Genomic DNA, 21,366 nt, shown 5'->3' with positions numbered 1-21,366 from the left:
TAATGAGCTGTTTCAGAGGACTCAGGAACCAGCCTGAAATGTTTTTCACTGACTACATCTGGGAAAATTTTAGTTTCAAAATACATAATGATACAAATGGATTATAATTTTTTGATAAAATAACAATGCATAAACTCATATCAATGAAGGAAGGAAGGATAAAAGAAACGATAGGAAAGAAAGAAAAGGGTGACAGTAGAGGCCACCTTTGCAGTGAAGAGTTTGTAGGAAACTACTTAGTCCAAACAATCAGTGAGTCATATGAGTTAAATAGAAATTATTTAGGCATAGAGTGAGGATAAGAGAGTCCTTGGTAAGGTTTTTATTATTATTATACTCTAAATTCTGGGGTACATGTGCAGAAAGCGCAGGTTGTTACATAGGTATACATGTGCCATGGTGGTTTGCTACACCCATCAACCTGACATTTATATTAGATATTTCTCCTCATGTTTTCCATTCCACACCACCCGGTGGGCCCCAATGTGTGATGTTTCCCTCCCTGTGCCCATGTGTTCTCATTATTCAACTCCCATGTATAAGTGAGAACATGCAGTGTTTGGTTTTCTGTTCTTGTGTCAGTTTGCTGAGAATGATGGTTTCCAGCTTCATCCGTGTCCCTGCAAAGGACGTGAACTCATCCTTTTATATAGCTGCATAGTACTCCATGGTGTATATATGCCTTATTTTCTTTATCCTGTCTATCATTGATGGGCATTTGGGTTGGTGCCCAGTGTTTGCTATTGTGAACAGTGCCACAATAAACCATATGTGTGCATGTGTCTTTATAGTAGAATGATTTATATTCCTTTGGCTATATACCCAGTAATGGGATTGCTGGGTCAAGTGATATTTCTGGTTTTAGATCCTTGAGGAATTGCCACACTGTCTTCTACAATGGCTGAACTAATTTATACTCCAACCAACAGTGTAAAAGTATTCCTATTTCATATAAATGTATATACACAAATATAAATATATATTTATAATTTATATTATATAGTGTATTTTATATAGAAACATATAATTATACACATATATAATTATATATTCCTGTGTATAATTATATATATAATATAAAAACATATATGCACAATCCTATAAGGGAATATATAATTATGCATCCACACTCCTATAAGGAAATCATATTTTAGGTTGAAACCACTAATTAACAAATAAGTAATTAGCTCAGAAGTTTCCAGCAACATAAGCTACCACAGGCTTTCTGAAAAATACAAAAACATTCAGAAAACAAACAAAGAAAAAGACACTTTATTGATATTTCCTTACAAGCACTATTAAAGATAGACTAGTATGCTCCTAGAGTATGAGGTTATGAACCAAATATTTTTGGCAATTTCTTCTTATCTGTTCACATTCAGAAAGGAATTGAAACTCAAACAATTTGCCAAAGAGTGGCAAATAAGAGAGCAACCCTTCACATGAGTAAATTGCACCCTAACAACTTTAATAGATAAGTATATTTGAATACTAAGTACAAAAAAGTGTTTGTGATAACACACGTATTTTTCCTTCATGCATATAACTTTGAAACAAATTTGAAGGCAAAAGTTCCTCTTCATTTATAGAAACCAGAATCTGTTAACTGGATACCTAATTTTTAACATTGTTTCTTTGTTTTACAGATAAATATTTTATATACAAGATTGTTAAAATAGGTAAATGGCTGGTGCCTAGGTGACATCTCTGAAACTTCATCCACAAATATAATTGGAATGTCCTTTTTGAATTAACCACTTGTTGTATTACCTTTTACTATAAAACTTAATTTGTTATTTAGTCACAGCCATTACTAAATATGACATGTGCAATTATCAGATATTCTTAAACGAGTACCAGACAGTGCAGAGGACTTAACATAACTTGCTGAATGTTTAAATAAATGTTAAAGAAAGTAGGCAATTATTTTATCTGAGAACAGAAAAGAGACACTCAGAAAATGAATATTATTTATCTTTTATTTAATTCAGTGCATCATTGTTATTTGCATCCTGAGAGAAGTTTTATTAATGTTTGAGTGTCTGTTTATAAGTCAAAAAAATTGAATAATAATGTAAAAGTTTTTAAATATTTCTATCTGGTCAAAAGTATAAAACTGAGTTTACCAGGCTGAAATATATTTCCCTCTTCTCACTTTCAAGTGATAGACTCAATCCTTTATTCCCTTTTGTCAGAGAATCATACTCTTTTGTTAGCCTTGAAGATAAAACTATACTTATTCCATGCTAATAAAGTTAGAGACATCACAAAATCCTTAAGTTTTATCATCTTCACAAAAGATTAAATATGTGATTATCAGTAGACTGCTAGACACTATAAATTAGACTTTTGTCTAATGAAAATGATATAAATGAAAAACACAGTAAAAGTGAAAAAGCATGCATTCAAGAAGCTCATCAACCCACTCAACACAACAAAACCTGAGTAAACTTATCCCTAGAGATCAGGATCAAGACAACAATAATCTCTCTCACTTTTAGTTTCAAAAGTCCTAGTAAGTGAAAAACAACAAAAAAAGAAATAAAAGTCATAAAGAATAAAAATGATAAAATAAATCTATATAAGCAAGATATTTGCATACAAATTCACAGTCTATAGATGTATAACAAAATCTCCAGATTTAGTAAAATAATTTTGGAATGTTCCAGGGTACCAGGTCAATTATATATGTGCATAAACAACTGGAAATTAGTTTTAACTTAATATAATTTAATTTTGAGAGGTGGGAGGTCTGTGTTGTCCAGGCTAGACTCGAACTCCCTCCTGGGCCCAATTGAGCCTTTCACTTCAGTCTTCCAAAAAGTTAGGACTATAACCACATGGAAATTAATTTTTAAAGTAATAGTTACAATAGCATCAGAAAAAAATAAAATAGGTACAAAGTTAACAAAAATTGATACAGAATTTGCATGTCACCTACACATACTGAATAAGAAATCAAGAATATCTTAGTAAATGAATAAATACGTTGAGTTCATGCATTAGAATATTCTCTATTTTTATGATGTTCAATAGTCTCCTAATTGATCTATAGAATGAATGCAAACCAAATCTAATTTCCCACATTTTTGTTGTATTGACTATCTTATGCTAATTTTATATAGAAAAGGACAGCATAGATAATTACCAAAACAAAGTGGAATAAAGAAAAACAAAGTTGAAAGATTTACTAAAATCTCTTGTATTGGGAAAGGCAGTACCTATCCTAGGTTTAGATTTTGTGTGAAAGTATATCCTTCTCTGTTTCAGATTCAGTAAGTACGTCTTTGTTCTGCTTAAGCATTGTGCTTCAATGGCCCTCAAGCTTGCCCCTAGTTTTCAATTCAATATTTCAGACTTCACAGAGGAGGTGTCAAGGTCCTTCTACTACAGCACTAGTGGTGTACTCATAGGCCAGTTGCACTGAATTGTCTTCCAGGAGAGACCATGGTGACAGACGTCCACTACTGGATCTTGCTCTGTATCTTTTTGTGAGTAAAGTAATTTCAACCAAGTACTTGACTTGTGGATTTTTGGTGACTCCGATACCAAGAGAGAGTGGGCAGAAGTACTTGGACTTCTATTCCTGGTGGCTGGTATGGTGATGATTATTATCCTTCACATAGTGAGAGTCCTCTTCTGTCATTAGTAACTAGTGAACAGTGCTCTGCTCTACAGGTGTTATCATGTTCTGGGGAAAACAATGACACAGAAGAGATGAGAGAGCACATAAATAGACATATAAAATATAGTCTGCTATTCATTTCTAACAATGCAATGTAAATTCAGTAGAGAAAGTTTTATTCATTCAATCAGTGGTGCTTAATAACTTTAACTTCAATACATGTATCAAAACTTACACAAACATTAAATCAATATGAACTATAGATTGAAATATAAAATTTAAAACTATAATTCATAAATTATATAATATATACAGAAAAAATCTTCATAGCCAGGTATTAGAAAAAAAGGTTTGTTTTATGCCACAGTACCCACTAAGAAAAAATGTAGATAAATGGGACTTATTCTAAATTAGAAACTATTTTTTCATGAATAAGTGAACTAAATCCTGCTAAGTGAATGACAAGACAAACCATGCATTGTTTAGTAAAAGGAATTAGAGATTCTTGAAGTGGTTGATTCACTTGATGATTAGGAGCATCTCGTGCTGCCTGAAAATAAGGAAATAATAAAAAAATGTCTGGAGATGTGCTGAATTGGCCCAGAAAACAACCTTAAAAAGTTCCTAAGGGCTAACATTAGACAAATTTGAGTAAAAATAAATAAATAAATAAATAAATAAATAAATAAATAAATGCATTGGATTATGACCCAGAAATGTTCATTAAGTAGCAAATGAATAAACAAATTGTAGGATGCCTGAACAATAAACTATTACTCAAAAATCAAAACAATGGGCAACTAATACATAGATAAGGTGTTTAATTGACAACTGATAAAATTGAGTTAGGTCTGGATTATTCAAACCCTCTCCACAGTTAAAAGAAATAGAAACTGATGGAGCATCACAGTAGTAATTGATTTTTAAGTAAAATTATCTTGTAGAAATGAAAAAAATGAAGAGAATTTAAATTACATTGTACAGCTCTTGGATAATATATTTACTATAGATCCATCCAAGTGTTATTAATTGACCATTAACTGTTCAAGTACTATTAATGGAGCTTCTATTTTGACTCAGGCATTTTGTAAATTTTTGAGGGTATAACAGTAAGCAAGACATATTTCCTTACTTTTAAAAGCTTCCCATCGAATTAGAGAGACACAACAGTTTCTCCCTCTCAAACTCACTCCTTCTTTCTCTCTCACACACACATACACTAATGCAAAGACATCATTTTTTAAATCCTCCAATGAATTTGAGGAATTCCAAACTCTAATCAAAGTCTCAGCATCTTCTTACCTTCTGAAACACAACTTTGATCCGATACCATCTTGCACTTTCTTAAGTTCCCACATGTCCTAGAATGATGCGCAAATAAAAATAAAAGCACCCATCTCCTCTTTCATTGCCTAATGAATTCAACACTTCAACAACCAGATTTTTGAAGAGGATAAATTAGGTGCAGCTATAAGTTCATCTCAGGGCTGACTGTTGATTGAAACATAAGGATACATTTTCAAATTCAATACTCAGAGAGAACTGATTTATGTTAGTTCATCAAAAGATAAGGTAAGATTTTACTCATTAATAGGTCATAGGCTTAATACCTTTCCGACTTGAGCTGCAAATTATTTCTAAGTCTTAATGAAACTAGTTCAATGATATTTTTAGGACTGCAAATGTATTTTAACTACCAGGATCTAAGTTAAAGAAAACCTGTCTTGATAATATGATTTTCTAAAATCTTACAATTTTGGAATTTAGATCTAGTTTATATATAGATATAGATATCTATATGTGTATGTGCATTCTATATCTGTATATGTGAGCATATCTATATCTGTATATATGTGTATATAGATATATACTCACACATATATACATATAAACACACACACATATAAGGAACTTCTTTTTGTTTTTCTTCCTCTAGCAAAGAGAAAGCTGATATATAGCAGTCACTGTGACTACTCATTAATTATGGTATGTAACCAGAAAACTCATCAATTGCTTTGCCCCATTTGCTTACCCAAATACTGAACTTTCCATTTCCTTGAAAGATCAAATCTGTATTTGATCTTGGATTACTTTTACAAAGCAGTCACAGAGCTGCAATAGGATAACAAAAACTTTCTGAATTTTACATGGACTCAGTGGTTTAAGATATCATGACCCAGCACTGAAACATCTTGTGGATAGTAATTAAAACTACACAATTTTCTTAATTTGGAGTTCCAAAATATGTTTGATTCATGGTATCTTAGTAGAATATGTGCCTTTTAATTTAATGTCTGATTTAACCTGATAATCAAAAATATCTGATTTCTCAAAATATTACTGAGATAAATATCTTAACAGTCCAATAGGAACACACAGACTCAATCTAAAATATTAAAAATATAATATATAACTGAGAAGCTTACAGAACTTAATCTGATTCATCACTCAGTACATTTCCTTCTACACAATTGTTTAACATGGTTTTGGAGTAGTATAACCTCCTTACCTATCCTCCCTTCAGGGTAGCTTTTAAATTGGGTATCTGCCCCAGATATTCTAGGATTATCTACCTCCTACTACCCTGATACACAGTAACTTGCTTTCATCTAGTCTTCCTCATTTTCATCTTGTCCTATGCATCTGAATTCTACATCTTTTCCAATCCTTTTCAGGATCATATCTCATTTGGACTCTTCAAATGGCCTTTATTCATTTTTATTAATATATATCTGTAATAAAGAAGATTAGATATTAACTTGACTAGATTAAGGGATGCCTAGATATCTGGAAAGCAGCATTAGCAGGTGTGTCTTGTGAGAGTGTTTCTATAGGAGACTGACATGTGATTTGGTGGAATGAGTGGAGAAGATCCCACTTAAATATGGGCCAGGCACCATCCAATAGACCGGGAGCCCTGATAGAACAAAAAGACAGAGGAAAGGAGAATTCACTCTTTGTTTTCTGAAGTTGGGACACCCTTCTTCTCTTGCATTTGGGTATAGACATCAGAACTCCAGGTTTTTGTTCTTTGGACTCCCGGACTTGTACCAGTGTGCCCTCACCTCCTGCCCCTACCACATTCACAGGCTTTTGGCCTTGGGTTCAGAGTTACTGATTGCTTTTCTGATTCTGAGGGTTTTTGACTTGAACAGCCATGCTACCAGCTTCCCTGGCTTCCAGTTTTCAGACAACATTCTATGGGACTATTCATCCTATATAATCATGTGAACAAATTCCCTTAATAAATCTCCTCTCTATGATCTATGTACCTATTACATATCTATCTATCTATTTACATATCTATATCCTGTTCATTTGGTCTTTCTGGAGAACCCTGAATAATAAATTGATTACAAATTTTACCAACATAAATGAGATGTAGTATACGATTTATAGATAATAAAATATGTAATAGCCTTTCTTGCAAATTTTATATAGCCAGTTGATTCTAACATAAATTTTATGGATTATTTTTCCAGTTTCCATGAGGTATAATTGACAAATAAAAGTTGTATGCATTTAAGATATAACTTTATGATCTGATATACATGTACATTGTGAAATAAGCCCCAGAATCAAGCTAATTAACATATACATTACTTTACATCATTGTCATTCTCTTTTTTGTTGTTGTTGTTCTATCTTGTATGTGTGTCTGTGTGTGGAAAGAACATTTAATCGCTACATGATTTTAAATCAACTCAGTACCTGCCTTTTATATTACATATAGATTCATGCTCTGCAGCTTGACATGAACTCACAACTGCATGCCCTCAAAATCTGTCCCCCAAGTAATCATCCTTTCCTTGGTGTTTAAAAACTTATTTAAGTAGCCATTGTATCTTCATTTAGCTCTTTCTTCTACAGATAAAATATCAACAGTAACTTCAATGATTCCTCATAAGCCACATGATATAATACAGTGATTTTAAACTATAACCAAAAGATGTCTAGGAGTCATAAAAATCTAATTTTCCATCACCCAGTAGTAGACTGATGCGGGCTTGGCAGAGTCAGAATATTATGTGGCTCTGTGCTCTGCATTTTTGCTTCAAGCACAGATTGCATAGTTCTGATAGTATTCGTTTTACATACAACATACCTATTAGGCATGCTTGAAGATTTCATTAAACAAATAGATAGGCTATAAAATATTCCCAAACAAGTCCAAGTTTTTAAGAGAACAGATTTTGGTTTCTGACAGATCTGAATATAAAAGCAGCTCAACACTTATCTTGTATTCCCTTAGATAGTTTAAGCCCATAGACACTCAAGTTTTTTAACTCTAACATTGGGAAAACAATCCATAATTTCTATGTTGTAGGGACTAGAAAATTTATTTATGTTTCTAAAACACTGATAAAAAATTTTTCATATAATAAATGCTTGAAAAATTATTACTTGAAATGAAAGTTTTGGCCATACTGAACCAATAAGTGTCAGATTTATGCTATAAAATTTTATAAAACTGAACAAAATCTATGAAGAAGCCCTTTTCAAGTCTTGATCAACATACCATGCAGTGCTTTGACCATTCAAAAACTAAAACACATTAGAAGAGCTATACATTTACCTTATTACTGTACATGGGAAAAACTCAAACCTAAGCACAGGGAAGTCAAACTCAAATAAAGAGAGCAGTGGTTTTACCAGTTGGAGAAAAAACAATCAGTGTTTATGACTGCTGAGGTGATTGGAATTTGCAGGTACTGGCATTGGAATGGAGTAATATTCACAGTGAAGGAGGTTCAGGTATGTACCTTTAGATGTTTTTCGCTCAGCCAAATACTAATCTAACAGAGCAAAAGTCCATGTTAGACAACCATAGTGGAAAAGCTGAAGTGAGACATCAGAGGTTGAAAATGCCGGGAGTCTTTGGAGTCCTGACAAGAGTGGAGTTGATTTTGTGATTGATAATAATTTGAAGATCCAATCATAACACAGATGTTGAAATTAATAGTCAAGGAACTTAAGCAACTATTATAAATATTTACAAGATACTCAAGCAAAAGATGGACATAAATTGTTGAACAAATGGACTCAGGAAAAAAATGGAAACAAAAAAGTCACAAATGAAATTATAGATGCTTAAACACAATGCCTGAAATTTAAAATCTACTAGATTTTACTAACAGCAGATTGTATAGTGGCAATACATCTGTGGATAGGGCAATAGATATTATTCTAAATACGACATAAAGAGAATAAAGATTTTAAAGAAATTGAAATTGTTTTTAATTGTGTTTATTTGGATTGTCTCTTTTTTCACCCCTGGAATAATTGACCTTATGTATGGTTTTTCATGTCTCATTTCCTACAGTTCAGCTTTGATTTTGGTTATTACTTGTCTTCTGCTAGTTTTTTCTAGATGTAACGTTGGGCTGTTTAAGATATTCTAACTTTTTGATGTGGCCATTTAGTGCTATTATCTTCCCTCTAACCCTGCTTTGGTGGTGTCCCAGAGATTCTGGTATGTTGTATCTTTTCTTTTTATTAGTTTGGAAGAATTTCTTAATTTCTGCCTTAATTTTGTTACTTACCCAGAAATAATTCAGACAAAGATTGCTTAATTTCATTTTAATTGAATGGTTTTAAGTTATTTTTCTTAGCATTGATTTCTCTTTTTATTGCCTTTTATTAAGTCCAAAATTGTTGTTGGTATAATTTTTTTGTTTTAATTTGCTGAGGGTTCTTTTATGCCCCATTGTGTAGACAATTTTAGAATATGTCCCATGTGGCAATGAAAAGAATACATATTCTGTTGTTTGGGAGTGGAGAATTTTGTAGATGCCTATTAGGTCCATTTTTTCAAGAGTTGAGTAAGATCCTGAATATCTTTGCTGGTTTTCTGCCTTGATAGTCTGTCTAATACTTGCACTGGGTTTTTAAAGTCTCTCACTATGTTTGTGTGTGGTTATCTAAATCTCTTCATAGGTCTCCAAGAGCTTGCTTTATGTAACTGGAATGATAGAAGGGACATTACCACTGACTGCACAGAAATACAAAAAAACCCTCAGAGACCATTATCAATAACTCTTTGCACACAAGCTAGAAAGCCTAGAAGTAATGGATAAATTCCTGGAAAAACACAACCTTCCAAGATTAAACCAGGAAAAGATTGAATCCCTAAACAGACCAGTAATGACTTCTGATACTGAATCAGTAATAAAAAAATCTACCAATCAAAGAAAAAAAATTCCAGAACCAGACAACTTAAATCTATTAGCTGTAAAAGGAAGAGCTGCTAACATTCTTACTGAAACAATTTCAAAAAGTTGAGAAGGGACTCCTTCCTCATTTTCTGAAGCTAGCATCTTCCTGATACCAAAACCTTAAAAAGGCATATCAAAAAAAGAAAAATTCAGGCCAGTAGCATTGAAGAACATAGATGTAAATATATTCAACAAAATATAAGAAAATTACAGAAACACATCAAAAAGTTTGCCCATCACAATCAAGTAGGCTTTATCCCTGAGATGCAAGATTGGTGCAATAAGTGTTATTCACCACATAAACAGAACTACAAACAAAAACAACCTGATCATCTTAATAGATGCAGAAAAGGCTTTTGATAAAGTTTAACATTCCTTCATGTTAAAACCCATCAACAAACTAAACATTGAAGGACTATAACTCAAAATAATAAGAGCCATCTGTGACAAAACCCATGGTCAACATCATACTGAGTGGGTAAAAGCTGGAAGCATTCCTCTTGAAAACCAGAACAAGACAATAATGCTCTCTCTCACCACTCCTCCTCAAAATAATACTAGAAGTCTTAGCTAGAGCAATCAGGCAGGAGAAAGAAATAAAAAACATCCAAATAGGAAAAGAGAAAATCAAATTATTCCTGTTTGTAGATGATATTATTCTATGCCTAGAAAACCCCATAGTCTCTGCTCAAACTCTCCTTGGAAAACACCTACAGCAAAGTCTCAGGATTCAAAATCAGTGTACAAAAATCAACAGCATTCCTATACACCAACAGCATTCAAGCTGAGAGCCAAGTCAAGAACACAATCCCATTCACAATAGCAACAAAAAGAATAAAATACCTAAGAATACAACTAACCAAGGAGGTTTAAGCCTCTACAACAAGAATTACAAAAAACTGTACAAATAAATCTGAGATACCACAAATGGCAAAGCATTCCATGGTCATAGACAGCAAAAAATCAATATTGTCAAAATAGCCATATTACCCAAAGCAATGTATAGACACAATGCTATTCCTATCAAACTACCAATGACATTCTTCACAGAATTAGAAAAGCTTTTAAAATTTCTATGGAACAACAACAACAAAAAGCCTGAATAGCCAAGGCAATCCTAAAGAAAAGAACAACACTGAAGGCATCACATTGCCATACTTCAAACTATGCCACGAGGCTACAGTAACCAGAAAACATGGCATGACATATATGACAGGTATGAAAATGGACACATAGACCAATGGAACTGAATAGAGAGCCCAGAAATGAGGCCGTGCACCTACAACCATCAAATCTTTCACAAAATCAACATAAACAAGCAGTGGGAAAAGGATTCCTTGCTCAATAAATGGTGGCCACATGCAGAAGATTGAAACTGGACCACTTTCTTACACCATATACAAAAATGTACTAAAAATGGATTAAACACAGATTTGAAACCAAAATCTACACAAACCTTGAAAATAACCTAGGAGATACCATGCTGGACCTAGGACTTGGTAAATAATTCACAACAAAGCTGCCAAAAGCAATTGAAACAAAAGCAAATATTGACAAATTGGACCTAATTACAGAGCTTCTGTGCAGCAAAAGACAGACAATCTACAGAATAGGAGAAAATGTTTTCAAACTATACATCAAACAAAGGTCTAATATCCAGAACTTAAACAAATTTTCAGGCAGAAATAACCCCAGTAAAAAGTGGGCAAAGGACATAAACTCTTTTTAAAAAAATTGACATTCATGTGGCCAGCAAGCATATAAAAAGTTCCCAACATCACTGATCATTACAGAAATGAAAATCAAAACCACAATGGTTTGCCATCTCACACCAGAATGACTATTATTATAAAGTCCAAAAATTATAGTTGCTGACAAGGTTGTGGAGAACAGGAAATACTTATTCATTGCTTATGGGAGTGTAAACTAGTTCAGCCACTGTCAAAAGCAGTTTGGCAATTTCTGAAAGAATTTAAAACAGAATTATCATTTGACCTAGAAATCCCAATATTGGGTATATACTCAAAGGGAAATAAATAATTCTACCATAAGAACATATGCACACATATATTTTTCATAGCACTATTTACAAAAGCAAAAACATGGAATCAATCTAAATGCACATCAATGGTAGACTAGATAAAGAAAATAGGGTACATATACACCATGGAATGATATATGGCCATGAAAAAGAATGAGATCATGTCCTTTACAGCAGCATGGATGAAGCTGGAGCCCTTTATCCTAAGCAAACTGATACAGGAACAGAAAACCAAATACTGCATATTCTCACTTATAAGTTGGAGCTAAACATTGAATAAATTTGGACATAAACATTGAATAAATTTGGACACAGCTGACACTGGGACCTACCTGAGGGTGGAACATGAGAGGAGAGTAAAGGTCAAAAACTACCTATCCAATAGTATATTTATCACTTGGGTGAAAAATAATTTGTACATTAAACCCCCATACAATTCGCCTACATAAGAAACCTGCATGTGTACCCCTAAAACTAAAATAAAAGTAAAAAGAAAAAAAGAAAGAGGGAGAGTAATTGACATAGCCTCATTGACTTGTAAGAAAATATACATAATGTGAATCCCAAAAAAGAGAAAAAATATGAGGGGCATAAAATGGAATTTCCAAATTGATGAGAAATAGCAATCCACACATTTACAAGACTTACACATCTCAAGCAGTATAAATGCATACCCACAAACATACAGACAAATAAAAGTAAGAACATCATAGTAAAACTGTGGAAAACAAACACAGTCAGGGGATAGTGGGAGAGGGGCATGTGTAGCAGTTACAAAATCAGAAAGAGTGAATAGGACCTAGTATTTGATAGCACAACAGGTTAACTATATTCAAGAATAATTTAATGTTACATTTTAAAATAACCAAGTGAGTTTAACTGAACTGTTCATAACACAAAGGATAAATGCCTGATGAATGCCCCATTTTCCATGATGTGATTATTACACATTGCATATCTGCATAAAACTATCTCATGAACCTCATAAATATATACCCTACTAAGTACTCTTGAAAATTAGAAGTTACAATGTTAAAAATCAAAAGTTAAAAAAAATGATTGAAAAATCACACAGATACCTATACGAATATAGATCAGAATAACTGTCCACAACTTTGCTATTGGAAATAGTGCTGCATTAAACCTACATGTATATGTGTCTTTATAGTAGACTGATTGACATTCCTTTGAGTATATACCCAGCAATGGGATAGCTGGGTCAAATGGTATTTCTGGTTTTAGATCCTTGAGGAATCTCCACTCTGTCTTCCACAATGGTTGAACTAATTTACATTCCCACCAGCAGTGTAAAAGCATTCCTATTTCTCCACAGCCTCGCCAGCATCTATTGCTTCTTAACTTTTTAATAATTACCACTCTGACTAACATGAGATGGTATCTCATTGAGATTTTGATTTGCATTTTTTAATGATCAATGATGCTGAGATTTTTTCATGTTTGTTGGCATGTAAATGTCTTCTTTTGAGAAATGCCTGTTCACATCCTTTGCCTACTTATTGATGTTGTTGTTTGTTTTTTTTCTTGTAAATTTAAGTACTTTGTAAATTCTGGATATTAGACTTTGTCAGATGTATAGATTACAAAATTTGTCTCCATTCTGTAGGTTGCCTGCCTGTTCACTGTGATGCTAATTTCTTTTGCTGTGCAGAAATTCTTTAGTTTAATTAGATCCCATTTGTCAATTTTGGCTTTTGTTGCAATTGCTTTTGGTGTTTTCATCATGAGGTCTTTGCCCATGGCTATGTCCTGAATGACATTGCCTAGATTTTCTTCTAGTATTCCAACTCAAATGCCCATCAATGATAGAATGGATAAAGAAAATGTGGTACATATACACCACTGAATACTATGCAGCCATTGAAAAATGAGATTTTGTGCTTTTCAGGGACATGGATGAAGCTGGACGTCATCATCCTCAACAAACTAAGACAGAAACAAAATAAAAAACAAACACTGCATTTTCACACTCATAAGTGGGAGTTGAACAATAAGAACAACACACACCAGGGCCTGCTGGGGTGTGGGGGGCGAGGAGCGGGAACTTAAAGGGTGGGTCAATAGGTGCAGCAAACCACCAGGGTCCACATAACAAACCTGCAGGTTCTGCAAGTGGGTCCAGAACTTGAAGTAAAATTTAAAAAACAAGAAAAAATATTATGAAAAATTACAGAACAATGATGTACAATAGAAACATATTAATTTAAAATAATACAATTTTACATTAACTGTCTAGGATTTTATTTTCCAGTCTTTTATAATCTCTAGCTCAATTTCTCAAAGGCCTTGTGAGTTTACAGATCTAAATTAAGAATTACCCATTTGTCCATTAAATCTTTGAAAGCTGCATTGTTCAGGTTTCAGTTGAAATAATGTTACATAAAAAGAATCCAAAACTTAGTGGTTTGCCATAATAAGCATTTATTTCCTTCTCATGTATGTGCAAGTAGGCTATAATTCTGTTAGGCTTGGCTGGGATCAGCTGAAGTCATTTCCTGCATGACATTTGGGTTCAAAACTGCTTCACATGTCTACCTATTTTTATTACTTAACCGGTTGTACTTTGTGTTATCTCTTGTATAATATTAAACAGAAGTGGTGATAGCAAGTTATCCTTGCATGGTTCACTGTCTCAGAGGGATAAAATTCCACCTTTTGCCATTAAGTATAAGCAAGTTCCTTTCCTCCATAGTTTGCTAAGAGTTTCTACTACAGATGCTGAAATAGATAAAGAGCTTTATGGCATATGTTGAAATGGTTTCATCATTTGTTTTCAGCTGATAAAATAGTGAATCATATTATGTATTATTATTTTTTGGTGTCAGACCAAACTAGCACTCATGGAATAACTCAAATGTTCATATTTTACATAAATTATAACATTCAATTTACTATGATTTGACGTAGAATTTTTATTATTAATGGGAGACTAGTTTAAAATGTTTGCTTCTTTTCATGTTATTGTCAGATTTTGTCATCAAATACATGCCGTCAGAATTTGATGTCAAAAATGTCAATTTTGACATCAAATACATTCTGGCCACATGAAATGAGTTGGAAAGTGTTGTCTTTCTTCAATATGTGTATAATATTTCTTTTTAAAAATGTGTGTGTGTATATGTATATACATTCTGAGGTTTCAGAAGGTGGACATTACTGAATTTTTCAAACTTTGAAAAACTTAAAAGGCAGGCATATGGGCGTTATGCTCTATTTGAAAATTCATTTTAAATGCAATTTTGATTTATTTAATAAAATAGGCTTAGATTTTCTTCAAAAAAAAAGAATAGTTGTTGATTTCTCATCAGAGAAAGAATAAACCACAAAGAAACAGAGCGCCACTTTCAAAGTACTGAAAGAAGAAAAATATCCATTTAGAATTTTATATCTACCAAATCTATCTTTCTAAAATAGAGCTGAAATTAAGACTTTTAAAATGAACAAAACCTTTTCGGAGTCAAACCATAACTGTTAAAAAGGCAGCAAACAAACAAACAAACAACAACAACAACAAAACACTAACTCAGAGGACTCATTGCCAGAAGTTCTGCCCTCACCAATATTTGAAAACATTATTGAAAGTAAGGGGAAATACTACCAAATGAAAACACAGGCATACATGATGAAAAGAAGTATATATTTTAGATATTGGGTATCTTTAATATATATAATATATATAAAAAGAAGTATATCTTTTAGGTATTGTATATCTAAAAGATCATTTTAATTTCTTATTTTAAAAAGAATGTAGCTATTTAATGCAAAATTATGATAACTTATTATGGAATGGAGTTTATTAACTATATGGAAGTTAAATATGTGATAATAGCACAAAAGTTGGAAACAGAATAAATCGATGTATCCTGTTTTAAGTTTCTTAAATTTTGTTATAATTTCTAAAAATTGCTGTATTAACTTAGTGAAAAATTAAGGATGGGAATTATTGATATTTTGAGCTAACAATAAAAATATAAACCAAATACCAATTGGCTAAAATGTTAGCAAATGAGATAGAATTGTAAAAATAAATGCTTCATTTAATAAAAAGAAGGCAAGAAATACGAAACATAGAATCAAAGAACACATAGAACAATCAAAAATAGACTTTACACTTAAACCAGCAATATCAATAATTATTTAAAATATAAATAAACTAAAACTCTCCCACTCCAAAAATATGGCAGAGATTAACAGTTCAAATAAAAAAGCAAGACTCAACTATATGCTGTTTCTGAGAGATAAGATATAAATAAAGCAATAAAGCACCAAATAGTAAGACATAAAGGAGAGAAAAAGATATACTGTGAAAACTCTAATTGGATGTAAAGAAGACAGGTTTAAATGATTTCAACCATTTGTATTTTAGAGCAGAAAAAAATTACCATAGATAAAGATATTCATACAATAATTAATCAAGAGGATGTAACTGTTCTAAATGAACATAAATGTAATAATAAAGAATTGAATTATATGTTGCAAACACTGAAAGAACTAAAGGAAGATTTCAATCCCAATAATGTGGGAGATTTCAGATATTATCTTAGTAATTGACAAAAAAAATTTTTATAAAAATCAGTACTTGGTTGTGTGTGTGTGTGTGTGTGTGTGTGTGTGTGTGTATCAACTTTTATGGAAAATGAGATCATTAGAATTGCTGTAACAAAACAGACACTTTTTCCAATGTATGAGAATGTTCATGAAGGTAGTTCATATGCCAGTCTATAAATTAAGTTTGAATACATTGTTTAAAAATGGAAATATATAGCATATATTCTTTCAGGAAAAAATATAATTAAATTTGAAATCAATAAAACATAAGATACCTGAAAAATTTTCCAATATGTGGGAATTAAGCAACACACCTACAAACCGTGAATCAGGAAAAGCATTCTACTTTCACTTCACACCATAAACAAAAATTATATAGTTCATAGAATTAAATGTAAGGACCAAACATATAAAGCTTCTATGAAGAAACAACTAGGGTAGACAGAAAAGGCTTTTACAGAACAGAGAAAAAAAAACTCACAATAGAAGCTATCAATAAATTTTGCTTCTTCTGTTTCAGAGAAGAACAATACTTGCGAGTGATAAATTTGGCTTCTCATATATATGAGATATATTTCACATATCTCATGTTTATGTATATCTCATAAATTAAATATCTCTTATGTATATGATCCATATCACACATATATCTCTCATGTCTCATATATATATATATATATCCTATGTTATGACATATGACAAAGAACTTGTGTTGACACTTGTAGGCATTAGAGGAATGCAAATTAAAACTAAAGAGATATTATTATAAACCTACTACATATGTATTAATACTAGAATGCCTAAAATATAAAGACTGGCATGACGAAATGCTGACAGTGATATGGAAAAAGTACATTTCCTGTGAGTGTAAAATGTTGGAATCACTTGGGAAAACAGCTTGGCAGTAACTCATAAATTTAAAGGTATAACTACCTTATATTTGTGATACAGCAATTACACTTCTAGATCTATAGTTAGAAAATTAAGTAAAATACAGTTCACAAAAAGACTTTTTACAAAAATCTTCCTAACAGTTTAATTAACATAGACTCAAAATGGAAATAGTTCATCAATTGGAAAATGTATAAACATATTGTTGAACATTCTAATAATAGGACATTATTACTTAGTAATGAACAGAACAAAGAATGAACTGAACTAATAATATATTCATCAGCAATAAAATGTATCATGGTAATTTCACAGATATGCTAATCTAAGAAGCAACATATCAAAGAATACATATCATATAATTCATTTACATGAAGTTCTAGAAAAGACATAACTAATCTTTGGTGACAGAAATGAGAGCAGTGGTTGCTTCCAAGGAAGTGGATGTAAACAGTGAAGGAGTAGATTATGCAGACGGACTGCACATCAGCAACTGAGGCACATTCCCAGAGAATACTCAGAGAACCACCCGGAATGAAGATGGGTGTGAGATTCGCCAGAAAGAATTTGTTCCTGGGAAGTGGTCCAGATGGAATCCAGAGAGGGGTGCAGAACTCTGGTGGTTGTTTTCCTTGCTTCTGGCTCTTGTTTAAGTGAGGCAGGGCCGTTTAAAGCTGCTATGATATGAAACCTTTTGGCTTATCATCAATAAAGATTTATTAAGCAAAAAAAAAAAAGATTATTTTCTTAAGATAAATGTTTTGTATCTTAATATACTTCTGGATGATGTGTTTAGATTTGTCAAAACTTATAAAACTGTATACTTAAACTGTGTGCATTTATTCACTGTATGAATATTATGGAAGAAGGAAGAGGAAGACAAGGAAGAGGAAGAGGAGAAGAAATAGTTATCTTTCCTTCGTTTTCTCCTCTGCTCTTGTATTTTCCTGGTTGCATCTCTTCAAATCTTTCTTCCCCATTAACTCTACTTAATTCTCGTGCTTTTAAAAAGTGACCTATGACCTGCCTTTTAAAAGAATAAAATGCTCTTTTTTTCTTCCAGATGTGATTATAGATTTAGAATTGTTACCTAGTAAATAGTTACCTATTTACATATTTTTGCTTAATATGTCATTTTATTTTTTAACAAATACAAGGATTTACACAGACACATTTAACTTCAGTCAGAATGTTTACTCTAATTTAATTTTAATGTTAACTGTTTAAAGTGCTTTTTAAAGAAATAAATAAAAGTCCTTTGACATTCTCTCCAGAGTATATTTTAAACCCAAAAAAGAAAAGCTGTCTCATAATGAAATAGTAATATGTTGATTTTAATAGAAAGTGTTATTGTGGCATTTGAGCCCCATATTAATTACCAGAACATTCAAGTCATTTTTTTCTTTGTTTTATAATATCCATCAATCAAGTCCACTCTAAAAGTAAAAGGATAGACAGTAGATGGTCCTTTGCTGTGTTGGGGAAAGAGATGCAGATTACCTGTTTAATTTATACATAGAGACACACAAACACATTTTAAAAAGAGGGCTAATTATGAAGCTAAATATAGACAACAAACAATGCTCTGGAAGTATCATTACTGAATTTATAGCAAATGTATTTACAAATTTAAGTCAAGTATCTTTCAGTTAAAAGTCAAGAAGGTACAGTTCAACAAAGTATTATGTAAAATATCATATGAAAGACATGCACTTAAAATAACTTAACCCTTGTGTAAGGACAAAAACATATTAAACAAGAAAAACAAATTTTAATACCCTCAGATTAAAACAAAGTGAAAGAGAGTCTTTTCTCATTTCTTAGTATACTTGTTTTAGAAAATCAGTAACTGTATATTCTTTCTCTACCCTTCTGAGATACCTGCAAATATTTTAAAAATCTAAGTGAGCATCTTATGAGCTTTACAACGCAGAGATTTTTTTTTTCAGGACCTAGAAACTATTGCTCTAAACTAGTAATCAAGAAGGGAAGTACCCCTATCTCCCCATTTCTGTGGGAGGACTGGAGCCTCATTTCAGCTGGTGCCTGACTTCAAGCTGCAAACTCATCTTCATTCATTGACATAAGAAATTTATTCTTCTTTTAGATATAAGCAATTAGCAAACACAGGTAGTTACCCAAATTACCAGGTGAACTGAGGATGAACTATGTGTGAAAAATGATGCTGTGAAGTCCTCTTATTTGAGAACTAGTTATCATTTATCTTAAGAAATGTATGCAATGGGTTGAATATGCTTGACTATGTGAAGCAGTAAGAATCCTTCTGTCTTTGGTACCAGCAGATTTTCTATGATGTGTATCACATTCTGGTTTAATGCTTATCCTGTAATAAAACTGTTTTCTTTCTCTGCTACTTTTGCACAGAGGTTTTCTAGATTGGCAGATGTTTTGTTTTTACTTGTATTTTCTCAATACTCTCAATCCCAGCTTTCTCTACTTCTCACAAGGTTGTGGACTAAAGGTAACCAGCAGAATTGGAGTAAGGTCTAGAGATAAATTGATATTTTCTCTAAGTCTCTAAGTTCCAATTCCAGATTCCCAGGTAAGAATTGATGCCGTTGTTTAGACTTGGGAGGGTGCAAGTGTCCAGGAATTTATCCATTTCTTCCAGGTTTACTGGTTTATATACATAGAGTTGTTTATAGTAATCTCTGATGGTAGTTAATTGGTGGTGATATTCCCTTTATCATTTTTTGTTGCATCTATTTTATTCTTCTCTTTTTTCTTTTTTTATTAATCAGGTGCTAGCAGTCTGTCTATTTTGTTGATCTTTTCAAAAAACCAGCTCCGGGATTTATTGATTTTTTGAAGGGTTTTTTGAGGTCTCTATCTCCTTCAATTTTGCTCTGATCTGAGTTATTTCTTGTCTTCTGCTAGCTTTTGAGGTATTTTTTTTTATCTTGCTCCTCTAGCTCTTTGAATTTCCATGATAGGGTGTCAATTTTAGATCTTTCCTTCCTTCTCATATGGGCATTTATTGCTATAAATTTCCCTTTAGAAACCGCTTTAAATGTCTCAGAGATGCTGGTACACTGTGTCTTCTTGTTGGTTTCAAGAATGTCTTTATTTCTGCCTTCATTTCATTGTTTATCCAGTCAACATTCAAGAGTCAGTTGTTCAGTTTCCATGAAGTTTTGCGGTTCTGTTAGTTTCTTAATCCTGAGATCTAATTTGATAGCACTGTGGTCTGAGAGACTGTTTGCTAAAGCAGGAAGAAGTTGAAACCCTGAATAGGGAACAGACCAATAACAAGCGCTGAAGTTGAGGCAATTAATAATCTGTCAACTAAAACAGTCCAGGTCCAGATGGGTTTACAGCGAAATTCTACGAGACATACAAATAGGAGCTGGTACCACATCTTATGAAACTATTCCAAATAACAGAAAAAGAGAGAATCATTCCCAAATCATTTTATGAGACCAACATTATCCTGATACCAAAACCTGGCAGAGACACAGCAAAAAATAAAAACTTTAGGACAATATCCATGATGAACATAGATACAAAGATCTTCAATAAAATACTGGCAAACATTGCAACAGCACATCAAAAACTAATCCATCACAATCAAGCAGGCTTCATCCCAGGGATACAAGGGTGGTTCAACATATGCAAGTCTATAAATGTAATCCACCACATAAACAGAACCAAAGACAAAAACCACATGATTATCTCAATAGATGCAGAGAAGACCTTTGACAAAATTCAACAGCCCTTTATGCTAAAAGCTCTCAATAAACAAGGTTTCCATGAAACCTATTTCAAAGTAATAAAAGCTATTTATGACAAACCCACAGCCAATATCATACTGAATGGGCAAAAACTGGAAGCATTTGCTTTGAAATCTGGCACTAGACAAGGATGCCCTTTCTCATCACTCCTATTCAATATAGTATCAGAAGTTCTAGCCAGAGCAATCAGGAAAGAAAATGAAATAAAGGGTATTCAATTAGGAAAGGAAGAAGTCAAATTGTCTCTGTTTGCAGATTACATGATTGTATATTTAG

At 32.5% G+C, this 21,366-nt stretch overlaps 1 long non-coding RNA gene across 3 annotated transcripts in view; it reads right to left on the bottom strand.

The window, feature by feature from the left end:
• Positions 1-1,256: 1,256 nt before the first annotated feature.
• LOC108588232 (uncharacterized) overlaps positions 1,257-21,366 on the bottom strand; it is a 638,370-nt gene continuing 618,260 nt past the window's right edge. For all 3 annotated transcript variants that reach the window (XR_013526098.1, XR_013526099.1, XR_013526097.1), the window contains one exon: positions 1,257-3,691. This is a non-coding gene — a long non-coding RNA (uncharacterized LOC108588232). The remainder of the gene's footprint in view (positions 3,692-21,366) is intronic.

Source organism: Callithrix jacchus, chromosome 14 (genome assembly GCF_049354715.1).
Source record: "Callithrix jacchus isolate 240 chromosome 14, calJac240_pri, whole genome shotgun sequence".
Classification (NCBI taxonomy): Eukaryota; Metazoa; Chordata; class Mammalia; order Primates; family Cebidae; genus Callithrix; species Callithrix jacchus.
This window is presented reverse-complemented; position numbering and strand designations above follow the sequence as displayed.